Source organism: Phyllobates terribilis, unplaced genomic scaffold (genome assembly GCF_046119375.1).
Source record: "Phyllobates terribilis strain yellow unplaced genomic scaffold, ASM4611937v1 Scaffold_538__1_contigs__length_1162401, whole genome shotgun sequence".
In the NCBI taxonomy this organism is placed as follows: domain Eukaryota; kingdom Metazoa; phylum Chordata; class Amphibia; order Anura; family Dendrobatidae; genus Phyllobates; species Phyllobates terribilis.
The window spans coordinates 663,422-686,675 of record NW_027363298.1 but is presented as its reverse complement, the minus strand read 5'-3'; the positions used below and the strand labels follow the sequence as shown (position 1 = coordinate 686,675).

General features: G+C 44.8%; 18 non-coding genes across 18 annotated transcripts; all 18 read left to right on the top strand.

Annotated features, from left to right (window-relative positions):
- The first annotated feature begins 87 nt into the window (after positions 1 to 87).
- On the top strand, positions 88 to 278 carry LOC141231791 (U2 spliceosomal RNA). The gene has a single exon (XR_012298101.1). It is a non-coding gene; the product is annotated as a U2 spliceosomal RNA (small nuclear RNA).
- Positions 279 to 1,393: 1,115 nt separating this feature from the next.
- LOC141232220 (U2 spliceosomal RNA) lies at positions 1,394 to 1,584 on the top strand. Its single transcript, XR_012298478.1, has one exon. It is a non-coding gene; the product is annotated as a U2 spliceosomal RNA (small nuclear RNA).
- Positions 1,585 to 2,699: 1,115 nt separating this feature from the next.
- On the top strand, positions 2,700 to 2,890 carry LOC141232219 (U2 spliceosomal RNA). Its single transcript, XR_012298477.1, has one exon. It is a non-coding gene; the product is annotated as a U2 spliceosomal RNA (small nuclear RNA).
- A 1,115-nt stretch (positions 2,891 to 4,005) lies between these two features.
- On the top strand, positions 4,006 to 4,196 carry LOC141231790 (U2 spliceosomal RNA). Its single transcript, XR_012298100.1, has one exon. It is a non-coding gene; the product is annotated as a U2 spliceosomal RNA (small nuclear RNA).
- Positions 4,197 to 5,311: 1,115 nt separating this feature from the next.
- LOC141232218 (U2 spliceosomal RNA) lies at positions 5,312 to 5,502 on the top strand. Its single transcript, XR_012298476.1, has one exon. It is a non-coding gene; the product is annotated as a U2 spliceosomal RNA (small nuclear RNA).
- Positions 5,503 to 6,617: 1,115 nt separating this feature from the next.
- LOC141232217 (U2 spliceosomal RNA) lies at positions 6,618 to 6,808 on the top strand. The gene has a single exon (XR_012298475.1). It is a non-coding gene; the product is annotated as a U2 spliceosomal RNA (small nuclear RNA).
- A 1,115-nt stretch (positions 6,809 to 7,923) lies between these two features.
- LOC141232216 (U2 spliceosomal RNA) lies at positions 7,924 to 8,114 on the top strand. Its single transcript, XR_012298474.1, has one exon. It is a non-coding gene; the product is annotated as a U2 spliceosomal RNA (small nuclear RNA).
- Positions 8,115 to 9,229: 1,115 nt separating this feature from the next.
- Positions 9,230 to 9,420, top strand: LOC141232215 (U2 spliceosomal RNA). Its single transcript, XR_012298473.1, has one exon. It is a non-coding gene; the product is annotated as a U2 spliceosomal RNA (small nuclear RNA).
- Positions 9,421 to 10,535: 1,115 nt separating this feature from the next.
- On the top strand, positions 10,536 to 10,726 carry LOC141231722 (U2 spliceosomal RNA). Its single transcript, XR_012298033.1, has one exon. It is a non-coding gene; the product is annotated as a U2 spliceosomal RNA (small nuclear RNA).
- Positions 10,727 to 11,838: 1,112 nt separating this feature from the next.
- Positions 11,839 to 12,029, top strand: LOC141232214 (U2 spliceosomal RNA). Its single transcript, XR_012298472.1, has one exon. It is a non-coding gene; the product is annotated as a U2 spliceosomal RNA (small nuclear RNA).
- Positions 12,030 to 13,144: 1,115 nt separating this feature from the next.
- On the top strand, positions 13,145 to 13,335 carry LOC141232213 (U2 spliceosomal RNA). Its single transcript, XR_012298471.1, has one exon. It is a non-coding gene; the product is annotated as a U2 spliceosomal RNA (small nuclear RNA).
- A 1,115-nt stretch (positions 13,336 to 14,450) lies between these two features.
- LOC141231738 (U2 spliceosomal RNA) lies at positions 14,451 to 14,641 on the top strand. The gene has a single exon (XR_012298049.1). It is a non-coding gene; the product is annotated as a U2 spliceosomal RNA (small nuclear RNA).
- Positions 14,642 to 15,755: 1,114 nt separating this feature from the next.
- Positions 15,756 to 15,946, top strand: LOC141232212 (U2 spliceosomal RNA). Its single transcript, XR_012298470.1, has one exon. It is a non-coding gene; the product is annotated as a U2 spliceosomal RNA (small nuclear RNA).
- Positions 15,947 to 17,061: 1,115 nt separating this feature from the next.
- LOC141232211 (U2 spliceosomal RNA) lies at positions 17,062 to 17,252 on the top strand. Its single transcript, XR_012298469.1, has one exon. It is a non-coding gene; the product is annotated as a U2 spliceosomal RNA (small nuclear RNA).
- Positions 17,253 to 18,366: 1,114 nt separating this feature from the next.
- Positions 18,367 to 18,557, top strand: LOC141232209 (U2 spliceosomal RNA). The gene has a single exon (XR_012298467.1). It is a non-coding gene; the product is annotated as a U2 spliceosomal RNA (small nuclear RNA).
- A 1,115-nt stretch (positions 18,558 to 19,672) lies between these two features.
- Positions 19,673 to 19,863, top strand: LOC141232208 (U2 spliceosomal RNA). Its single transcript, XR_012298466.1, has one exon. It is a non-coding gene; the product is annotated as a U2 spliceosomal RNA (small nuclear RNA).
- A 1,115-nt stretch (positions 19,864 to 20,978) lies between these two features.
- Positions 20,979 to 21,169, top strand: LOC141231777 (U2 spliceosomal RNA). Its single transcript, XR_012298086.1, has one exon. It is a non-coding gene; the product is annotated as a U2 spliceosomal RNA (small nuclear RNA).
- Positions 21,170 to 22,284: 1,115 nt separating this feature from the next.
- Positions 22,285 to 22,475, top strand: LOC141232207 (U2 spliceosomal RNA). The gene has a single exon (XR_012298465.1). It is a non-coding gene; the product is annotated as a U2 spliceosomal RNA (small nuclear RNA).
- Positions 22,476 to 23,254: the final 779 nt, after the last annotated feature.

Sequence of the window (23,254 nt, the reverse complement as noted above, 5' to 3'; positions counted from 1 at the left end):
TTCTTAACGGGAGTCCAGGAGCTCATCTCCACAAATGGACTTTTCAGGATCCTTGGGTGGCTCCGTAGTTTGAAACCAATTCTGGTTATCGCTTCTCGGCCTTTTGACTAAGATCAAGTGTAGTATCTGTTCTTATCAGTTTAATATCTGATACGTCCCCTATCTGGGGACCATATATTAAATGGATTTTTAGAACAGGGAGATGGAAAAAGAGCTTGCTCTGTCCACTCCACGCATTGACCTGGTATTGCAGTATCTCCAGGACCGGTGCACCCCTTCTTTAATGCAGTTTCTAAAATCAGAAAGAATTGAATTCAATGTTTTTTGTTCATTTTGCTTGTTTGTCGGATTTTGGGATGGACTCTTTGGCTTTGCTTTTCTTCTCCTCATTGGATTTTTCATGTTCAAAGTTGCAGAAGCCAGATTACAAGCTCATTTTGGTTCAACTTCAGCAACTGTGCATTGCATTGCCATGTAATGTGATGCAATGCTATCTTTCTAGCTCTCCCTTTTTACTTCCTTTTGGATAAACAGACATATTAGGCAAGCATTTTGGGGCTTTCACCTAAATAACTACAGGTGGTGAGATAAGCTGCACAATATAATTGACCTTTCAGTATATTGTTGCACACACACCATCTATTTAGCAAATGCCCTTGTTATCAACAGCAGCCTTTTAAACTCACCTGAGCTAACAGGTATGTGCGCTGGTTACTCTGCTGCGCTTAAAATTTCTTTTTTGGTTTGCTACAATGCCTTTTCTGAAACGTTGTCTCCTTCTGCTGGAACACTAACTTCTTTCATTTAATGCCTGCAGACTATAAAAGAGAACCCAACCCAAAAAGTTTGGTTGATTAGTCTGTGGCATTCTGTTAAACTGTTGCTTATGGCGGTCTCTGTGAGCTTCTCAGCGACATTCAGCCAGCCAGGTATCCTGCCTGCAGTAGATGGAATGTGGCAATGGAACGCTGGCTGCGCGTGTCATAATAGGCTCTGAGCCTTTATATACCTGTGCACAGCAGCAGCCACCTTCAGTCTGCTGCTGGACAGCCAGCAGCAGCAGCAGCAGGAGAGGTATGTAATCAGGAGCCCTCCTGCTAAGGGTAGACAGCTGCTCGTTCCACCCCACCCCCCGCCTTAATTGGTTCTCCTCCCTTCCAACGGTGTTGAGGCGGGTGGGAACAGCAGGGGGTGAAGGTGCTGTGTTTAAAGAGGTGGAGTTATGCAGATCTAAAACGCGTGGATTGCAGCAGCAGCAAGCCGAAAAGTGCAGGCATGTAAGGGATCTAGAGGTTGACAACATGTCTTCTTAACGGGAGTCCAGGAGCTCATCTCCACAAATGGACTTTTCAGGATCCTTGGGTGGCTCCGTAGTTTGAAACCAATTCTGGTTATCGCTTCTCGGCCTTTTGGCTAAGATCAAGTGTAGTATCTGTTCTTATCAGTTTAATATCTGATACGTCCCCTATCTGGGGACCATATATTAAATGGATTTTTAGAACAGGGAGATGGAAAAAGAGCTTGCTCTGTCCACTCCACGCATTGACCTGGTATTGCAGTATCTCCAGGACCGGTGCACCCCTTCTTTAATGCAGTTTCTAAAATCAGAAAGAATTGAATTCAATGTTTTTTGTTCATTTTGCTTGTTTGTCGGATTTTGGGATGGACTCTTTGGCTTTGCTTTTCTTCTCCTCATTGGATTTTTCATGTTCAAAGTTGCAGAAGCCAGATTACAAGCTCATTTTGGTTCAACTTCAGCAACTGTGCATTGCATTGCCATGTAATGTGATGCAATGCTATCTTTCTAGCTCTCCCTTTTTACTTCCTTTTGGATAAACAGACATATTAGGCAAGCATTTTGGAGCTTTCACCTAAATAACTACAGGTGGTGAGATAAGCTGCACAGTATAATTGACCTTTCAGTATATTGTTGCACACACACCATCTATTTAGCAAATGCCCTTGTTATCAACAGCAGCCTTTTAAACTCACCTGAGCTAACAGGTATGTGCGCTGGTTACTCTGCTGCGCTTAAAATTTCTTTTTTGGTTTGCTACAATGCCTTTTCTGAAACGTTGTCTCCTTCTGCTGGAACACTGACTTCTTTCATTTAATGCCTGCAGACTATAAAAGAGAACCCAACCCAAAAAGTTTGGTTGATTAGTCTGTGGCATTCTGTTAAACTGTTGCTTATGGCGGTCTCTGTGAGCTTCTCAGCGACATTCAGCCAGCCAGGTATCCTGCCTGCAGTAGATGGAATGTGGCAATGGAACGCTGGCTGCGCGTGTCATAATAGGCTCTGAGCCTTTATATACCTGTGCACAGCAGCAGCCACCTTCAGTCTGCTGCTGGACAGCCAGCAGCAGCAGCAGCAGGAGAGGTATGTAATCAGGAGCCCTCCTGCTAAGGGTAGACAGCTGCTCGTTCCACCCCACCCCCCGCCTTAATTGGTTCTCCTCCCTTCCAACGGTGTTGAGGCGGGTGGGAACAGCAGGGGGTGAAGGTGCTGTGTTTAAAGAGGTGGAGTTATGCAGATCTAAAACGCGTGGATTGCAGCAGCAGCAAGCCGAAAAGTGCAGGCATGTAAGGGATCTAGAGGTTGACAACATGTCTTCTTAACGGGAGTCCAGGAGCTCATCTCCACAAATGGACTTTTCAGGATCCTTGGGTGGCTCCGTAGTTTGAAACCAATTCTGGTTATCGCTTCTCGGCCTTTTGGCTAAGATCAAGTGTAGTATCTGTTCTTATCAGTTTAATATCTGATACGTCCCCTATCTGGGGACCATATATTAAATGGATTTTTAGAACAGGGAGATGGAAAAAGAGCTTGCTCTGTCCACTCCACGCATTGACCTGGTATTGCAGTATCTCCAGGACCGGTGCACCCCTTCTTTAATGCAGTTTCTAAAATCAGAAAGAATTGAATTCAATGTTTTTTGTTCATTTTGCTAGTTTGTCGGATTTTGGGATGGACTCTTTGGCTTTGCTTTTCTTCTCCTCATTGGATTTTTCATGTTCAAAGTTGCAGAAGCCAGATTACAAGCTCATTTTGGTTCAACTTCAGCAACTGTGCATTGCATTGCCATGTAATGTGATGCAATGCTATCTTTCTAGCTCTCCCTTTTTACTTCCTTTTGGATAAACAGACATATTAGGCAAGCATTTTGGAGCTTTCACCTAAATAACTACAGGTGGTGAGATAAGCTGCACAATATAATTGACCTTTCAGTATATTGTTGCACACACACCATCTATTTAGCAAATGCCCTTGTTATCAACAGCAGCCTTTTAAACTCACCTGAGCTAACAGGTATGTGCGCTGGTTACTCTGCTGCGCTTAAAATTTCTTTTTTGGTTTGCTACAATGCCTTTTCTGAAACGTTGTCTCCTTCTGCTGGAACACTGACTTCTTTCATTTAATGCCTGCAGACTATAAAAGAGAACCCAACCCAAAAAGTTTGGTTGATTAGTCTGTGGCATTCTGTTAAACTGTTGCTTATGGCGGTCTCTGTGAGCTTCTCAGCGACATTCAGCCAGCCAGGTATCCTGCCTGCAGTAGATGGAATGTGGCAATGGAACGCTGGCTGCGCGTGTCATAATAGGCTCTGAGCCTTTATATACCTGTGCACAGCAGCAGCCACCTTCAGTCTGCTGCTGGACAGCCAGCAGCAGCAGCAGCAGGAGAGGTATGTAATCAGGAGCCCTCCTGCTAAGGGTAGACAGCTGCTCGTTCCACCCCACCCCCCGCCTTAATTGGTTCTCCTCCCTTCCAACGGTGTTGAGGCGGGTGGGAACAGCAGGGGGTGAAGGTGCTGTGTTTAAAGAGGTGGAGTTATGCAGATCTAAAACGCGTGGATTGCAGCAGCAGCAAGCCGAAAAGTGCAGGCATGTAAGGGATCTAGAGGTTGACAACATGTCTTCTTAACGGGAGTCCAGGAGCTCATCTCCACAAATGGACTTTTCAGGATCCTTGGGTGGCTCCGTAGTTTGAAACCAATTCTGGTTATCGCTTCTCGGCCTTTTGACTAAGATCAAGTGTAGTATCTGTTCTTATCAGTTTAATATCTGATACGTCCCCTATCTGGGGACCATATATTAAATGGATTTTTAGAACAGGGAGATGGAAAAAGAGCTTGCTCTGTCCACTCCACGCATTGACCTGGTATTGCAGTATCTCCAGGACCGGTGCACCCCTTCTTTAATGCAGTTTCTAAAATCAGAAAGAATTGAATTCAATGTTTTTTGTTCATTTTGCTTGTTTGTCGGATTTTGGGATGGACTCTTTGGCTTTGCTTTTCTTCTCCTCATTGGATTTTTCATGTTCAAAGTTGCAGAAGCCAGATTACAAGCTCATTTTGGTTCAACTTCAGCAACTGTGCATTGCATTGCCATGTAATGTGATGCAATGCTATCTTTCTAGCTCTCCCTTTTTACTTCCTTTTGGATAAACAGACATATTAGGCAAGCATTTTGGGGCTTTCACCTAAATAACTACAGGTGGTGAGATAAGCTGCACAATATAATTGACCTTTCAGTATATTGTTGCACACACACCATCTATTTAGCAAATGCCCTTGTTATCAACAGCAGCCTTTTAAACTCACCTGAGCTAACAGGTATGTGCGCTGGTTACTCTGCTGCGCTTAAAATTTCTTTTTTGGTTTGCTACAATGCCTTTTCTGAAACGTTGTCTCCTTCTGCTGGAACACTGACTTCTTTCATTTAATGCCTGCAGACTATAAAAGAGAACCCAACCCAAAAAGTTTGGTTGATTAGTCTGTGGCATTCTGTTAAACTGTTGCTTATGGCGGTCTCTGTGAGCTTCTCAGCGACATTCAGCCAGCCAGGTATCCTGCCTGCAGTAGATGGAATGTGGCAATGGAACGCTGGCTGCGCGTGTCATAATAGGCTCTGAGCCTTTATATACCTGTGCACAGCAGCAGCCACCTTCAGTCTGCTGCTGGACAGCCAGCAGCAGCAGCAGCAGGAGAGGTATGTAATCAGGAGCCCTCCTGCTAAGGGTAGACAGCTGCTCGTTCCACCCCACCCCCCGCCTTAATTGGTTCTCCTCCCTTCCAACGGTGTTGAGGCGGGTGGGAACAGCAGGGGGTGAAGGTGCTGTGTTTAAAGAGGTGGAGTTATGCAGATCTAAAACGCGTGGATTGCAGCAGCAGCAAGCCGAAAAGTGCAGGCATGTAAGGGATCTAGAGGTTGACAACATGTCTTCTTAACGGGAGTCCAGGAGCTCATCTCCACAAATGGACTTTTCAGGATCCTTGGGTGGCTCCGTAGTTTGAAACCAATTCTGGTTATCGCTTCTCGGCCTTTTGGCTAAGATCAAGTGTAGTATCTGTTCTTATCAGTTTAATATCTGATACGTCCCCTATCTGGGGACCATATATTAAATGGATTTTTAGAACAGGGAGATGGAAAAAGAGCTTGCTCTGTCCACTCCACGCATTGACCTGGTATTGCAGTATCTCCAGGACCGGTGCACCCCTTCTTTAATGCAGTTTCTAAAATCAGAAAGAATTGAATTCAATGTTTTTTGTTCATTTTGCTTGTTTGTCGGATTTTGGGATGGACTCTTTGGCTTTGCTTTTCTTCTCCTCATTGGATTTTTCATGTTCAAAGTTGCAGAAGCCAGATTACAAGCTCATTTTGGTTCAACTTCAGCAACTGTGCATTGCATTGCCATGTAATGTGATGCAATGCTATCTTTCTAGCTCTCCCTTTTTACTTCCTTTTGGATAAACAGACATATTAGGCAAGCATTTTGGAGCTTTCACCTAAATAACTACAGGTGGTGAGATAAGCTGCACAATATAATTGACCTTTCAGTATATTGTTGCACACACACCATCTATTTAGCAAATGCCCTTGTTATCAACAGCAGCCTTTTAAACTCACCTGAGCTAACAGGTATGTGCGCTGGTTACTCTGCTGCGCTTAAAATTTCTTTTTTGGTTTGCTACAATGCCTTTTCTGAAACGTTGTCTCCTTCTGCTGGAACACTGACTTCTTTCATTTAATGCCTGCAGACTATAAAAGAGAACCCAACCCAAAAAGTTTGGTTGATTAGTCTGTGGCATTCTGTTAAACTGTTGCTTATGGCGGTCTCTGTGAGCTTCTCAGCGACATTCAGCCAGCCAGGTATCCTGCCTGCAGTAGATGGAATGTGGCAATGGAACGCTGGCTGCGCGTGTCATAATAGGCTCTGAGCCTTTATATACCTGTGCACAGCAGCAGCCACCTTCAGTCTGCTGCTGGACAGCCAGCAGCAGCAGCAGCAGGAGAGGTATGTAATCAGGAGCCCTCCTGCTAAGGGTAGACAGCTGCTCGTTCCACCCCACCCCCCGCCTTAATTGGTTCTCCTCCCTTCCAACGGTGTTGAGGCGGGTGGGAACAGCAGGGGGTGAAGGTGCTGTGTTTAAAGAGGTGGAGTTATGCAGATCTAAAACGCGTGGATTGCAGCAGCAGCAAGCCGAAAAGTGCAGGCATGTAAGGGATCTAGAGGTTGACAACATGTCTTCTTAACGGGAGTCCAGGAGCTCATCTCCACAAATGGACTTTTCAGGATCCTTGGGTGGCTCCGTAGTTTGAAACCAATTCTGGTTATCGCTTCTCGGCCTTTTGGCTAAGATCAAGTGTAGTATCTGTTCTTATCAGTTTAATATCTGATACGTCCCCTATCTGGGGACCATATATTAAATGGATTTTTAGAACAGGGAGATGGAAAAAGAGCTTGCTCTGTCCACTCCACGCATTGACCTGGTATTGCAGTATCTCCAGGACCGGTGCACCCCTTCTTTAATGCAGTTTCTAAAATCAGAAAGAATTGAATTCAATGTTTTTTGTTCATTTTGCTTGTTTGTCGGATTTTGGGATGGACTCTTTGGCTTTGCTTTTCTTCTCCTCATTGGATTTTTCATGTTCAAAGTTGCAGAAGCCAGATTACAAGCTCATTTTGGTTCAACTTCAGCAACTGTGCATTGCATTGCCATGTAATGTGATGCAATGCTATCTTTCTAGCTCTCCCTTTTTACTTCCTTTTGGATAAACAGACATATTAGGCAAGCATTTTGGAGCTTTCACCTAAATAACTACAGGTGGTGAGATAAGCTGCACAATATAATTGACCTTTCAGTATATTGTTGCACACACACCATCTATTTAGCAAATGCCCTTGTTATCAACAGCAGCCTTTTAAACTCACCTGAGCTAACAGGTATGTGCGCTGGTTACTCTGCTGCGCTTAAAATTTCTTTTTTGGTTTGCTACAATGCCTTTTCTGAAACGTTGTCTCCTTCTGCTGGAACACTGACTTCTTTCATTTAATGCCTGCAGACTATAAAAGAGAACCCAATCCAAAAAGTTTGGTTGATTAGTCTGTGGCATTCTGTTAAACTGTTGCTTATGGCGGTCTCTGTGAGCTTCTCAGCGACATTCAGCCAGCCAGGTATCCTGCCTGCAGTAGATGGAATGTGGCAATGGAACGCTGGCTGCGCGTGTCATAATAGGCTCTGAGCCTTTATATACCTGTGCACAGCAGCAGCCACCTTCAGTCTGCTGCTGGACAGCCAGCAGCAGCAGCAGCAGGAGAGGTATGTAATCAGGAGCCCTCCTGCTAAGGGTAGACAGCTGCTCGTTCCACCCCACCCCCCGCCTTAATTGGTTCTCCTCCCTTCCAACGGTGTTGAGGCGGGTGGGAACAGCAGGGGGTGAAGGTGCTGTGTTTAAAGAGGTGGAGTTATGCAGATCTAAAACGCGTGGATTGCAGCAGCAGCAAGCCGAAAAGTGCAGGCATGTAAGGGATCTAGAGGTTGACAACATGTCTTCTTAACGGGAGTCCAGGAGCTCATCTCCACAAATGGACTTTTCAGGATCCTTGGGTGGCTCCGTAGTTTGAAACCAATTCTGGTTATCGCTTCTCGGCCTTTTGGCTAAGATCAAGTGTAGTATCTGTTCTTATCAGTTTAATATCTGATACGTCCCCTATCTGGGGACCATATATTAAATGGATTTTTAGAACAGGGAGATGGAAAAAGAGCTTGCTCTGTCCACTCCACGCATTGACCTGGTATTGCAGTATCTCCAGGACCGGTGCACCCCTTCTTTAATGCAGTTTCTAAAATCAGAAAGAATTGAATTCAATGTTTTTTGTTCATTTTGCTTGTTTGTCGGATTTTGGGATGGACTCTTTGGCTTTGCTTTTCTTCTCCTCATTGGATTTTTCATGTTCAAAGTTGCAGAAGCCAGATTACAAGCTCATTTTGGTTCAACTTCAGCAACTGTGCATTGCATTGCCATGTAATGTGATGCAATGCTATCTTTCTAGCTCTCCCTTTTTACTTCCTTTTGGATAAACAGACATATTAGGCAAGCATTTTGGGGCTTTCACCTAAATAACTACAGGTGGTGAGATAAGCTGCACAATATAATTGACCTTTCAGTATATTGTTGCACACACACCATCTATTTAGCAAATGCCCTTGTTATCAACAGCAGCCTTTTAAACTCACCTGAGCTAACAGGTATGTGCGCTGGTTACTCTGCTGCGCTTAAAATTTCTTTTTTGGTTTGCTACAATGCCTTTTCTGAAACGTTGTCTCCTTCTGCTGGAACACTGACTTCTTTCATTTAATGCCTGCAGACTATAAAAGAGAACCCAACCCAAAAAGTTTGGTTGATTAGTCTGTGGCATTCTGTTAAACTGTTGCTTATGGCGGTCTCTGTGAGCTTCTCAGCGACATTCAGCCAGCCAGGTATCCTGCCTGCAGTAGATGGAATGTGGCAATGGAACGCTGGCTGCGCGTGTCATAATAGGCTCTGAGCCTTTATATACCTGTGCACAGCAGCAGCCACCTTCAGTCTGCTGCTGGACAGCCAGCAGCAGCAGCAGCAGGAGAGGTATGTAATCAGGAGCCCTCCTGCTAAGGGTAGACAGCTGCTCGTTCCACCCCACCCCCCGCCTTAATTGGTTCTCCTCCCTTCCAACGGTGTTGAGGCGGGTGGGAACAGCAGGGGGTGAAGGTGCTGTGTTTAAAGAGGTGGAGTTATGCAGATCTAAAACGCGTGGATTGCAGCAGCAGCAAGCCGAAAAGTGCAGGCATGTAAGGGATCTAGAGGTTGACAACATGTCTTCTTAACGGGAGTCCAGGAGCTCATCTCCACAAATGGACTTTTCAGGATCCTTGGGTGGCTCCGTAGTTTGAAACCAATTCTGGTTATCGCTTCTCGGCCTTTTGGCTAAGATCAAGTGTAGTATCTGTTCTTATCAGTTTAATATCTGATACGTCCCCTATCTGGGGACCATATATTAAATGGATTTTTAGAACAGGGAGATGGAAAAAGAGCTTGCTCTGTCCACTCCACGCATTGACCTGGTATTGCAGTATCTCCAGGACCGGTGCACCCCTTCTTTAATGCAGTTTCTAAAATCAGAAAGAATTGAATTCAAAGTTTTTTGTTCATTTTGCTTGTTTGTCGGATTTTGGGATGGACTCTTTGGCTTTGCTTTTCTTCTCCTCATTGGATTTTTCATGTTCAAAGTTGCAGAAGCCAGATTACAAGCTCATTTTGGTTCAACTTCAGCAACTGTGCATTGCATTGCCATGTAATGTGATGCAATGCTATCTTTCTAGCTCTCCCTTTTTACTTCCTTTTGGATAAACAGACATATTAGGCAAGCATTTTGGAGCTTTCACCTAAATAACTACAGGTGGTGAGATAAGCTGCACAATATAATTGACCTTTCAGTATATTGTTGCACACACACCATCTATTTAGCAAATGCCCTTGTTATCAACAGCAGCCTTTTAAACTCACCTGAGCTAACAGGTATGTGCGCTGGTTACTCTGCGGCGCTTAAAATTTCTTTTTTGGTTTGCTACAATGCCTTTTCTGAAACGTTGTCTCCTTCTGCTGGAACACTGACTTCTTTCATTTAATGCCTGCAGACTATAAAAGAGAACCCAACCCAAAAAGTTTGGTTGATTAGTCTGTGGCATTCTGTTAAACTGTTGCTTATGGCGGTCTCTGTGAGCTTCTCAGCGACATTCAGCCAGCCAGGTATCCTGCCTGCAGTAGATGGAATGTGGCAATGGAACGCTGGCTGCGCGTGTCATAATAGGCTCTGAGCCTTTATATACCTGTGCACAGCAGCAGCCACCTTCAGTCTGCTGCTGGACAGCCAGCAGCAGCAGCAGCAGGAGAGGTATGTAATCAGGAGCCCTCCTGCTAAGGGTAGACAGCTGCTCGTTCCACCCCACCCCCCGCCTTAATTGGTTCTCCTCCCTTCCAACGGTGTTGAGGCGGGTGGGAACAGCAGGGGGTGAAGGTGCTGTGTTTAAAGAGGTGGAGTTATGCAGATCTAAAACGCGTGGATTGCAGCAGCAGCAAGCCGAAAAGTGCAGGCATGTAAGGGATCTAGAGGTTGACAACATGTCTTCTTAACGGGAGTCCAGGAGCTCATCTCCACAAATGGACTTTTCAGGATCCTTGGGTGGCTCCGTAGTTTGAAACCAATTCTGGTTATCGCTTCTCGGCCTCTTGGCTAAGATCAAGTGTAGTATCTGTTCTTATCAGTTTAATATCTGATACGTCCCCTATCTGGGGACCATATATTAAATGGATTTTTAGAACAGGGAGATGGAAAAAGAGCTTGCTCTGTCCACTCCACGCATTGACCTGGTATTGCAGTATCTCCAGGACCGGTGCACCCCTTCTTTAATGCAGTTTCTAAAATCAGAAAGAATTGAATTCAATGTTTTTTGTTCATTTTGCTTGTTTGTCGGATTTTGGGATGGACTCTTTGGCTTTGCTTTTCTTCTCCTCATTGGATTTTTCATGTTCAAAGTTGCAGAAGCCAGATTACAAGCTCATTTTGGTTCAACTTCAGCAACTGTGCATTGCATTGCCATGTAATGTGATGCAATGCTATCTTTCTAGCTCTCCCTTTTTACTTCCTTTTGGATAAACAGACATATTAGGCAAGCATTTTGGAGCTTTCACATAAATAACTACAGGTGGTGAGATAAGCTGCACAATATAATTGACCTTTCAGTATATTGTTGCACACACACCATCTATTTAGCAAATGCCCTTGTTATCAACAGCAGCCTTTTAAACTCACCTGAGCTAAGAGGTATGTGCGCTGGTTACTCTGCTGCGCTTAAAATTTCTTTTTTGGTTTGCTACAATGCCTTTTCTGAAACGTTGTCTCCTTCTGCTGGAACACTGACTTCTTTCATTTAATGCCTGCAGACTATAAAAGAGAACCCAACCCAAAAAGTTTGGTTGATTAGTCTGTGGCATTCTGTTAAACTGTTGCTTATGGCGGTCTCTGTGAGCTTCTCAGCGACATTCAGCCAGCCAGGTATCCTGCCTGCAGTAGATGGAATGTGGCAATGGAACGCTGGCTGCGCGTGTCATAATAGGCTCTGAGCCTTTATATACCTGTGCACAGCAGCAGCCACCTTCAGTCTGCTGCTGGACAGCCAGCAGCAGCAGCAGGAGAGGTATGTAATCAGGAGCCCTCCTGCTAAGGGTAGACAGCTGCTCGTTCCACCCCACCCCCCGCCTTAATTGGTTCTCCTCCCTTCCAACGGTGTTGAGGCGGGTGGGAACAGCAGGGGGTGAAGGTGCTGTGTTTAAAGAGGTGGAGTTATGCAGATCTAAAACGCGTGGATTGCAGCAGCAGCAAGCCGAAAAGTGCAGGCATGTAAGGGATCTAGAGGTTGACAACATGTCTTCTTAACGGGAGTCCAGGAGCTCATCTCCACAAATGGACTTTTCAGGATCCTTGGGTGGCTCCGTAGTTTGAAACCAATTCTAGTTATCGCTTCTCGGCCTTTTGGCTAAGATCAAGTGTAGTATCTGTTCTTATCAGTTTAATATCTGATACGTCCCCTATCTGGGGACCATATATTAAATGGATTTTTAGAACAGGGAGATGGAAAAAGAGCTTGCTCTGTCCACTCCACGCATTGACCTGGTATTGCAGTATCTCCAGGACCGGTGCACCCCTTCTTTAATGCAGTTTCTAAAATCAGAAAGAATTGAATTCAATGTTTTTTGTTCATTTTGCTTGTTTGTCGGATTTTGGGATGGACTCTTTGGCTTTGCTTTTCTTCTCCTCATTGGATTTTTCATGTTCAAAGTTGCAGAAGCCAGATTACAAGCTCATTTTGGTTCAACTTCAGCAACTGTGCATTGCATTGCCATGTAATGTGATGCAATGCTATCTTTCTAGCTCTCCCTTTTTACTTCCTTTTGGATAAACAGACATATTAGGCAAGCATTTTGGAGCTTTCACCTAAATAACTACAGGTGGTGAGATAAGCTGCACAATATAATTGACCTTTCAGTATATTGTTGCACACACACCATCTATTTAGCAAATGCCCTTGTTATCAACAGCAGCCTTTTAAACTCACCTGAGCTAACAGGTATGTGCGCTGGTTACTCTGCTGCGCTTAAAATTTCTTTTTTGGTTTGCTACAATGCCTTTTCTGAAACGTTGTCTCCTTCTGCTGGAACACTGACTTCTTTCATTTAATGCCTGCAGACTATAAAAGAGAACCCAACCCAAAAAGTTTGGTTGATTAGTCTGTGGCATTCTGTTAAACTGTTGCTTATGGCGGTCTCTGTGAGCTTCTCAGCGACATTTAGCCAGCCAGGTATCCTGCCTGCAGTAGATGGAATGTGGCAATGGAACGCTGGCTTCGCGTGTCATAATAGGCTCTGAGCCTTTATATACCTGTGCACAGCAGCAGCCACCTTCAGTCTGCTGCTGGACAGCCAGCAGCAGCAGCAGCAGGAGAGGTATGTAATCAGGAGCCCTCCTGCTAAGGGTAGACAGCTGCTCGTTCCACCCCACCCCCCGCCTTAATTGGTTCTCCTCCCTTCCAACGGTGTTGAGGCGGGTGGGAACAGCAGGGGGTGAAGGTGCTGTGTTTAAAGAGGTGGAGTTATGCAGATCTAAAACGCGTGGATTGCAGCAGCAGCAAGCCGAAAAGTGCAGGCATGTAAGGGATCTAGAGGTTGACAACATGTCTTCTTAACGGGAGTCCAGGAGCTCATCTCCACAAATGGACTTTTCAGGATCCTTGGGTGGCTCCGTAGTTTGAAACCAATTCTGGTTATCGCTTCTCGGCCTTTTGGCTAAGATCAAGTGTAGTATCTGTTCTTATCAGTTTAATATCTGATACGTCCCCTATCTGGGGACCATATATTAAATGGATTTTTAGAACAGGGAGATGGAAAAAGAGCTTGCTCTGTCCACTCCACGCATTGACCTGGTATTGCAGTATCTCCAGGACCGGTGCACCCCTTCTTTAATGCAGTTTCTAAAATCAGAAAGAATTGAATTCAATGTTTTTTGTTCATTTTGCTTGTTTGTCGGATTTTGGGATGGACTCTTTGGCTTTGCTTTTCTTCTCCTCATTGGATTTTTCATGTTCAAAGTTGCAGAAGCCAGATTACAAGCTCATTTTGGTTCAACTTCAGCAACTGTGCATTGCATTGCCATGTAATGTGATGCAATGCTATCTTTCTAGCTCTCCCTTTTTACTTCCTTTTGGATAAACAGACATATTAGGCAAGCATTTTGGAGCTTTCACCTAAATAACTACAGGTGGTGAGATAAGCTGCACAATATAATTGACCTTTCAGTATATTGTTGCACACACACCATCTATTTAGCAAATGCCCTTGTTATCAACAGCAGCCTTTTAAACTCACCTGAGCTAACAGGTATGTGCGCTGGTTACTCTGCTGCGCTTAAAATTTCTTTTTTGGTTTGCTACAATGCCTTTTCTGAAACGTTGTCTCCTTCTGCTGGAACACTGACTTCTTTCATTTAATGCCTGCAGACTATAAAAGAGAACCCAACCCAAAAAGTTTGGTTGATTAGTCTGTGGCATTCTGTTAAACTGTTGCTTATGGCGGTCTCTGTGAGCTTCTCAGCGACATTCAGCCAGCCAGGTATCCTGCCTGCAGTAGATGGAATGTGGCAATGGAACGCTGGCTGCGCGTGTCATAATAGGCTCTGAGCCTTTATATACCTGTGCACAGCAGCAGCCACCTTCAGTCTGCTGCTGGACAGCCAGCAGCAGCAGCAGCAGGAGAGGTATGTAATCAGGAGCCCTCCTGCTAAGGGTAGACAGCTGCTCGTTCCACCCCACCCCCCGCCTTAATTGGTTCTCCTCCCTTCCAACGGTGTTGAGGCGGGTGGGAACAGCAGGGGGTGAAGGTGCTGTGTTTAAAGAGGTGGAGTTATGCAGATCTAAAACGCGTGGATTGCAGCAGCAGCAAGCCGAAAAGTGCAGGCATGTAAGGGATCTAGAGGTTGACAACATGTCTTCTTAACGGGAGTCCAGGAGCTCATCTCCACAAATGGACTTTTCAGGATCCTTGGGTGGCTCCGTAGTTTGAAACCAATTCTGGTTATCGCTTCTCGGCCTTTTGGCTAAGATCAAGTGTAGTATCTGTTCTTATCAGTTTAATATCTGATACGTCCCCTATCTGGGGACCATATATTAAATGGATTTTTAGAACAGGGAGATGGAAAAAGAGCTTGCTCTGTCCACTCCACTCATTGACCTGGTATTGCAGTATCTCCAGGACCGGTGCACCCCTTCTTTAATGCAGTTTCTAAAATCAGAAAGAATTGAATTCAATGTTTTTTGTTCATTTTGCTTGTTTGTCGGATTTTGGGATGGACTCTTTGGCTTTGCTTTTCTTCTCCTCATTGGATTTTTCATGTTCAAAGTTGCAGAAGCCAGATTACAAGCTCATTTTGGTTCAACTTCAGCAACTGTGCATTGCATTGCCATGTAATGTGATGCAATGCTATCTTTCTAGCTCTCCCTTTTACTTCCTTTTGGATAAACAGACATATTAGGCAAGCATTTTGGAGCTTTCACCTAAATAACTACAGGTGGTGAGATAAGCTGCACAATATAATTGACCTTTCAGTATATTGTTGCACACACACCATCTATTTAGCAAATGCCCTTGTTATCAACAGCAGCCTTTTAAACTCACCTGAGCTAACAGGTATGTGCGCTGGTTACTCTGCTGCGCTTAAAATTTCTTTTTTGGTTTGCTACAATGCCTTTTCTGAAACGTTGTCTCCTTCTGCTGGAACACTGACTTCTTTCATTTAATGCCTGCAGACTATAAAAGAGAACCCAACCCAAAAAGTTTGGTTGATTAGTCTGTGGCATTCTGTTAAACTGTTGCTTATGGCGGTCTCTGTGAGCTTCTCAGCGACATTCAGCCAGCCAGGTATCCTGCCTGCAGTAGATGGAATGTGGCAATGGAACGCTGGCTGCGCGTGTCATAATAGGCTCTGAGCCTTTATATACCTGTGCACAGCAGCAGCCACCTTCAGTCTGCTGCTGGACAGCCAGCAGCAGCAGCAGCAGGAGAGGTATGTAATCAGGAGCCCTCCTGCTAAGGGTAGACAGCTGCTCGTTCCACCCCACCCCCCGCCTTAATTGGTTCTCCTCCCTTCCAACGGTGTTGAGGCGGGTGGGAACAGCAGGGGGTGAAGGTGCTGTGTTTAAAGAGGTGGAGTTATGCAGATCTAAAACGCGTGGATTGCAGCAGCAGCAAGCCGAAAAGTGCAGGCATGTAAGGGATCTAGAGGTTGACAACATGTCTTCTTAACGGGAGTCCAGGAGCTCATCTCCACAAATGGACTTTTCAGGATCCTTGGGTGGCTCCGTAGTTTGAAACCAATTCTGGTTATCGCTTCTCGGCCTTTTGGCTAAGATCAAGTGTAGTATCTGTTCTTATCAGTTTAATATCTGATACGTCCCCTATCTGGGGACCATATATTAAATGGATTTTTAGAACAGGGAGATGGAAAAAGAGCTTGCTCTGTCCACTCCACGCATTGACCTGGTATTGCAGTATCTCCAGGACCGGTGCACCCCTTCTTTAATGCAGTTTCTAAAATCAGAAAGAATTGAATTCAATGTTTTTTGTTCATTTTGCTTGTTTGTCGGATTTTGGGATGGACTCTTTGGCTTTGCTTTTCTTCTCCTCATTGGATTTTTCATGTTCAAAGTTGCAGAAGCCAGATTACAAGCTCATTTTGGTTCAACTTCAGCAACTGTGCATTGCATTGCCATGTAATGTGATGCAATGCTATCTTTCTAGCTCTCCCTTTTTACTTCCTTTTGGATAAACAGACATATTAGGCAAGCATTTTGGAGCTTTCACCTAAATAACTACAAGTGGTGAGATAAGCTGCACAATATAATTGACCTTTCAGTATATTGTTGCACACACACCATCTATTTAGCAAATGCCCTTGTTATCAACAGCAGCCTTTTAAACTCACCTGAGCTAACAGGTATGTGCGCTGGTTACTCTGCTGCGCTTAAAATTTCTTTTTTGGTTTGCTACAATGCCTTTTCTGAAACGTTGTCTCCTTCTGCTGGAACACTGACTTCTTTCATTTAATGCCTGCAGACTATAAAAGAGAACCCAACCCAAAAAGTTTGGTTGATTAGTCTGTGGCATTCTGTTAAACTGTTGCTTATGGCGGTCTCTGTGAGCTTCTCAGCGACATTTAGCCAGCCAGGTATCCTGCCTGCAGTAGATGGAATGTGGCAATGGAACGCTGGCTTCGCGTGTCATAATAGGCTCTGAGCCTTTATATACCTGTGCACAGCAGCAGCCACCTTCAGTCTGCTGCTGGACAGCCAGCAGCAGCAGCAGCAGGAGAGGTATGTAATCAGGAGCCCTCCTGCTAAGGGTAGACAGCTGCTCGTTCCACCCCACCCCCCGCCTTAATTGGTTCTCCTCCCTTCCAACGGTGTTGAGGCGGGTGGGAACAGCAGGGGGTGAAGGTGCTGTGTTTAAAGAGGTGGAGTTATGCAGATCTAAAACGCGTGGATTGCAGCAGCAGCAAGCCGAAAAGTGCAGGCATGTAAGGGATCTAGAGGTTGACAACATGTCTTCTTAACGGGAGTCCAGGAGCTCATCTCCACAAATGGACTTTTCAGGATCCTTGGGTGGCTCCGTAGTTTGAAACCAATTCTGGTTATCGCTTCTCGGCCTTTTGGCTAAGATCAAGTGTAGTATCTGTTCTTATCAGTTTAATATCTGATACGTCCCCTATCTGGGGACCATATATTAAATGGATTTTTAGAACAGGGAGATGGAAAAAGAGCTTGCTCTGTCCACTCCACGCATTGACCTGGTATTGCAGTATCTCCAGGACCGGTGCACCCCTTCTTTAATGCAGTTTCTAAAATCAGAAAGAATTGAATTCAATGTTTTTTGTTCATTTTGCTTGTTTGTCGGATTTTGGGATGGACTCTTTGGCTTTGCTTTTCTTCTCCTCATTGGATTTTTCATGTTCAAAGTTGCAGAAGCCAGATTACAAGCTCATTTTGGTTCAACTTCAGCAACTGTGCATTGCATTGCCATGTAATGTGATGCAATGCTATCTTTCTAGCTCTCCCTTTTACTTCCTTTTGGATAAACAGACATATTAGGCAAGCATTTTGGAGCTTTCACCTAAATAACTACAGGTGGTGAGATAAGCTGCACAATATAATTGACCTTTCAGTATATTGTTGCACACACACCATCTATTTAGCAAATGCCCTTGTTATCAACAGCAGCCTTTTAAACTCACCTGAGCTAACAGGTATGTGCGCTGGTTACTCTGCTGCGCTTAAAATTTCTTTTTTGGTTTGCTACAATGCCTTTTCTGAAACGTTGTCTCCTTCTGCTGGAACACTGACTTCTTTCATTTAATGCCTGCAGACTATAAAAGAGAACCCAACCCAAAAAGTTTGGTTGATTAGTCTGTGGCATTCTGTTAAACTGTTGCTTATGGCGGTCTCTGTGAGCTTCTCAGCGACATTCAGCCAGCCAGGTATCCTGCCTGCAGTAGATGGAATGTGGCAATGGAACGCTGGCTGCGCGTGTCATAATAGGCTCTGAGCCTTTATATACCTGTGCACAGCAGCAGCCACCTTCAGTCTGCTGCTGGACAGCCAGGAGCAGCAGCAGCAGGAGAGGTATGTAATCAGGAGCCCTCCTGCTAAGGGTAGACAGCTGCTCGTTCCACCCCACCCCCCGCCTTAATTGGTTCTCCTCCCTTCCAACGGTGTTGAGGCGGGTGGGAACAGCAGGGGGTGAAGGTGCTGTGTTTAAAGAGGTGGAGTTATGCAGATCTAAAACGCGTGGATTGCAGCAGCAGCAAGCCGAAAAGTGCAGGCATGTAAGGGATCTAGAGGTTGACAACATGTCTTCTTAACGGGAGTCCAGGAGCTCATCTCCACAAATGGACTTTTCAGGATCCTTGGGTGGCTCCGTAGTTTGAAACCAATTCTGGTTATCGCTTCTCGGCCTTTTGGCTAAGATCAAGTGTAGTATCTGTTCTTATCAGTTTAATATCTGATACGTCCCCTATCTGGGGACCATATATTAAATGGATTTTTAGAACAGGGAGATGGAAAAAGAGCTTGCTCTGTCCACTCCACGCATTGACCTGGTATTGCAGTATCTCCAGGACCGGTGCACCCCTTCTTTAATGCAGTTTCTAAAATCAGAAAGAATTGAATTCAATGTTTTTTGTTCATTTTGCTTGTTTGTCGGATTTTGGGATGGACTCTTTGGCTTTGCTTTTCTTCTCCTCATTGGATTTTTCATGTTCAAAGTTGCAGAAGCCAGATTACAAGCTCATTTTGGTTCAACTTCAGCAACTGTGCATTGCATTGCCATGTAATGTGATGCAATGCTATCTTTCTAGCTCTCCCTTTTTACTTCCTTTTGGATAAACAGACATATTAGGCAAGCATTTTGGAGCTTTCACCTAAATAACTACAGGTGGTGAGATAAGCTGCACAATATAATTGACCTTTCAGTATATTGTTGCACACACACCATCTATTTAGCAAATGCCCTTGTTATCAACAGCAGCCTTTTAAACTCACCTGAGCTAACAGGTATGTGCGCTGGTTACTCTGCTGCGCTTAAAATTTCTTTTTTGGTTTGCTACAATGCCTTTTCTGAAACGTTGTCTCCTTCTGCTGGAACACTGACTTCTTTCATTTAATGCCTGCAGACTATAAAAGAGAACCCAACCCAAAAAGTTTGGTTGATTAGTCTGTGGCATTCTGTTAAACTGTTGCTTATGGCGGTCTCTGTGAGCTTCTCAGCGACATTCAGCCAGCCAGGTATCCTGCCTGCAGTAGATGGAATGTGGCAATGGAACGCTGGCTGCGCGTGTCATAATAGGCTCTGAGCCTTTATATACCTGTGCACAGCAGCAGCCACCTTCAGTCTGCTGCTGGACAGCCAGGAGCAGCAGCAGCAGGAGAGGTATGTAATCAGGAGCCCTCCTGCTAAGGGTAGACAGCTGCTCGTTCCACCCCACCCCCCGCCTTAATTGGTTCTCCTCCCTTCCAACGGTGTTGAGGCGGGTGGGAACAGCAGGGGGTGAAGGTGCTGTGTTTAAAGAGGTGGAGTTATGCAGATCTAAAACGCGTGGATTGCAGCAGCAGCAAGCCGAAAAGTGCAGGCATGTAAGGGATCTAGAGGTTGACAACATGTCTTCTTAACGGGAGTCCAGGAGCTCATCTCCACAAATGGACTTTTCAGGATCCTTGGGTGGCTCCGTAGTTTGAAACCAATTCTGGTTATCGCTTCTCGGCCTTTTGGCTAAGATCAAGTGTAGTATCTGTTCTTATCAGTTTAATATCTGATACGTCCCCTATCTGGGGACCATATATTAAATGGATTTTTAGAACAGGGAGATGGAAAAAGAGCTTGCTCTGTCCACTCCACGCATTGACCTGGTATTGCAGTATCTCCAGGACCGGTGCACCCCTTCTTTAATGCAGTTTCTAAAATCAGAAAGAATTGAATTCAATGTTTTTTGTTCATTTTGCTTGTTTGTCGGATTTTGGGATGGACTCTTTGGCTTTGCTTTTCTTCTCCTCATTGGATTTTTCATGTTCAAAGTTGCAGAAGCCAGATTACAAGCTCATTTTGGTTCAACTTCAGCAACTGTGCATTGCATTGCCATGTAATGTGATGCAATGCTATCTTTCTAGCTCTCCCTTTTTACTTCCTTTTGGATAAACAGACATATTAGGCAAGCATTTTGGAGCTTTCACCTAAATAACTACAGGTGGTGAGATAAGCTGCACAATATAATTGACCTTTCAGTATATTGTTGCACACACACCATCTATTTAGCAAATGCCCTTGTTATCAACAGCAGCCTTTTAAACTCACCTGAGCTAACAGGTATGTGCGCTGGTTACTCTGCTGCGCTTAAAATTTCTTTTTTGGTTTGCTACAATGCCTTTTCTGAAACGTTGTCTCCTTCTGCTGGAACACTGACTTCTTTCATTTAATGCCTGCAGACTATAAAAGAGAACCCAACCCAAAAAGTTTGGTTGATTAGTCTGTGGCATTCTGTTAAACTGTTGCTTATGGCGGTCTCTGTGAGCTTCTCAGCGACATTCAGCCAGCCAGGTATCCTGCCTGCAGTAGATGGAATGTGGCAATGGAACGCTGGCTGCGCGTGTCATAATAGGCTCTGAGCCTTTATATACCTGTGCACAGCAGCAGCCACCTTCAGTCTGCTGCTGGACAGCCAGCAGCAGCAGCAGCAGGAGAGGTATGTAATCAGGAGCCCTCCTGCTAAGGGTAGACAGCTGCTCGTTCCACCCCACCCCCCGCCTTAATTGGTTCTCCTCCCTTCCAACGGTGTTGAGGCGGGTGGGAACAGCAGGGGGTGAAGGTGCTGTGTTTAAAGAGGTGGAGTTATGCAGATCTAAAACGCGTGGATTGCAGCAGCAGCAAGCCGAAAAGTGCAGGCATGTAAGGGATCTAGAGGTTGACAACATGTCTTCTTAACGGGAGTCCAGGAGCTCATCTCCACAAATGGACTTTTCAGGATCCTTGGGTGGCTCCGTAGTTTGAAACCAATTCTGGTTATCGCTTCTCGGCCTTTTTGCTAAGATCAAGTGTAGTATCTGTTCTTATCAGTTTAATATCTGATACGTCCCCTATCTGGGGACCATATATTAAATGGATTTTTAGAACAGGGAGATGGAAAAAGAGCTTGCTCTGTCCACTCCACGCATTGACCTGGTATTGCAGTATCTCCAGGACCGGTGCACCCCTTCTTTAATGCAGTTTCTAAAATCAGAAAGAATTGAATTCAATGTTTTTTGTTCATTTTGCTTGTTTGTCGGATTTTGGGATGGACTCTTTGGCTTTGCTTTTCTTCTCCTCATTGGATTTTTCATGTTCAAAGTTGCAGAAGCCAGATTACTAGCTCATTTTGGTTCAACTTCAGCAACTGTGCATTGCATTGCCATGTAATGTGATGCAATGCTATCTTTCTAGCTCTCCCTTTTTACTTCCTTTTGGATAAACAGACATATTAGGCAAGCATTTTGGAGCTTTCACCTAAATAACTACAGGTGGTGAGATAAGCTGCACAATATAATTGACCTTTCAGTATATTGTTGCACACACACCATCTATTTAGCAAATGCCCTTGTTATCAACAGCAGCCTTTTAAACTCACCTGAGCTAACAGGTATGTGCGCTGGTTACTCTGCTGCGCTTAAAATTTCTTTTTTGGTTTGCTACAATGCCTTTTCTGAAACGTTGTCTCCTTCTGCTGGAACACTGACTTCTTTCATTTAATGCCTGCAGACTATAAAAGAGAACCCAACCCAAAAAGTTTGGTTGATTAGTCTGTGGCATTCTGTTAAACTGTTGCTTATGGCGGTCTCTGTGAGCTTCTCAGCGACATTCAGCCAGCCAGGTATCCTGCCTGCAGTAGATGGAATGTGGCAATGGAACGCTGGCTGCGCGTGTCATAATAGGCTCTGAGCCTTTATATACCTGTGCACAGCAGCAGCCACCTTCAGTCTGCTGCTGGACAGCCAGCAGCAGCAGCAGCAGGAGAGGTATGTAATCAGGAGCCCTCCTGCTAAGGGTAGACAGCTGCTCGTTCCACCCCACCCCCCGCCTTAATTGGTTCTCCTCCCTTCCAACGGTGTTGAGGCGGGTGGGAACAGCAGGGGGTGAAGGTGCTGTGTTTAAAGAGGTGGAGTTATGCAGATCTAAAACGCGTGGATTGCAGCAGCAGCAAGCCGAAAAGTGCAGGCATGTAAGGGATCTAGAGGTTGACAACATGTCTTCTTAACGGGAGTCCAGGAGCTCATCTCCACAAATGGACTTTTCAGGATCCTTGGGTGGCTCCGTAGTTTGAAACCAATTCTGGTTATCGCTTCTCGGCCTTTTGGCTAAGATCAAGTGTAGTATCTGTTCTTATCAGTTTAATATCTGATACGTCCCCTATCTGGGGACCATATATTAAATGGATTTTTAGAACAGGGAGATGGAAAAAGAGCTTGCTCTGTCCACTCCACGCATTGACCTGGTATTGCAGTATCTCCAGGACCGGTGCACCCCTTCTTTAATGCAGTTTCTAAAATCAGAAAGAATTGAATTCAATGTTTTTTGTTCATTTTGCTTGTTTGTCGGATTTTGGGATGGACTCTTTGGCTTTGCTTTTCTTCTCCTCATTGGATTTTTCATGTTCAAAGTTGCAGAAGCCAGATTACAAGCTCATTTTGGTTCAACTTCAGCAACTGTGCATTGCATTGCCATGTAATGTGATGCAATGCTATCTTTCTAGCTCTCCCTTTTTACTTCCTTTTGGATAAACAGACATATTAGGCAAGCATTTTGGAGCTTTCACCTAAATAACTACAGGTGGTGAGATAAGCTGCACAATATAATTGACCTTTCAGTATATTGTTGCACACACACCATCTATTTAGCAAATGCCCTTGTTATCAACAGCAGCCTTTTAAACTCACCTGAGCTAACAGGTATGTGCGCTGGTTACTCTGCTGCGCTTAAAATTTCTTTTTTGGTTTGCTACAATGCCTTTTCTGAAACGTTGTCTCCTTCTGCTGGAACACTGACTTCTTTCATTTAATGCCTGCAGACTATAAAAGAGAACCCAACCCAAAAAGTTTGGTTGATTAGTCTGTGGCATTCTGTTAAACTGTTGCTTATGGCGGTCTCTGTGAGCTTCTCAGCGACATTCAGCCAGCCAGGTATCCTGCCTGCAGTAGATGGAATGTGGCAATGGAACGCTGGCTGCGCGTGTCATAATAGGCTCTGAGCCTTTATATACCTGTGCACAGCAGCAGCCACCTTCAGTCTGCTGCTGGACAGCCAGCAG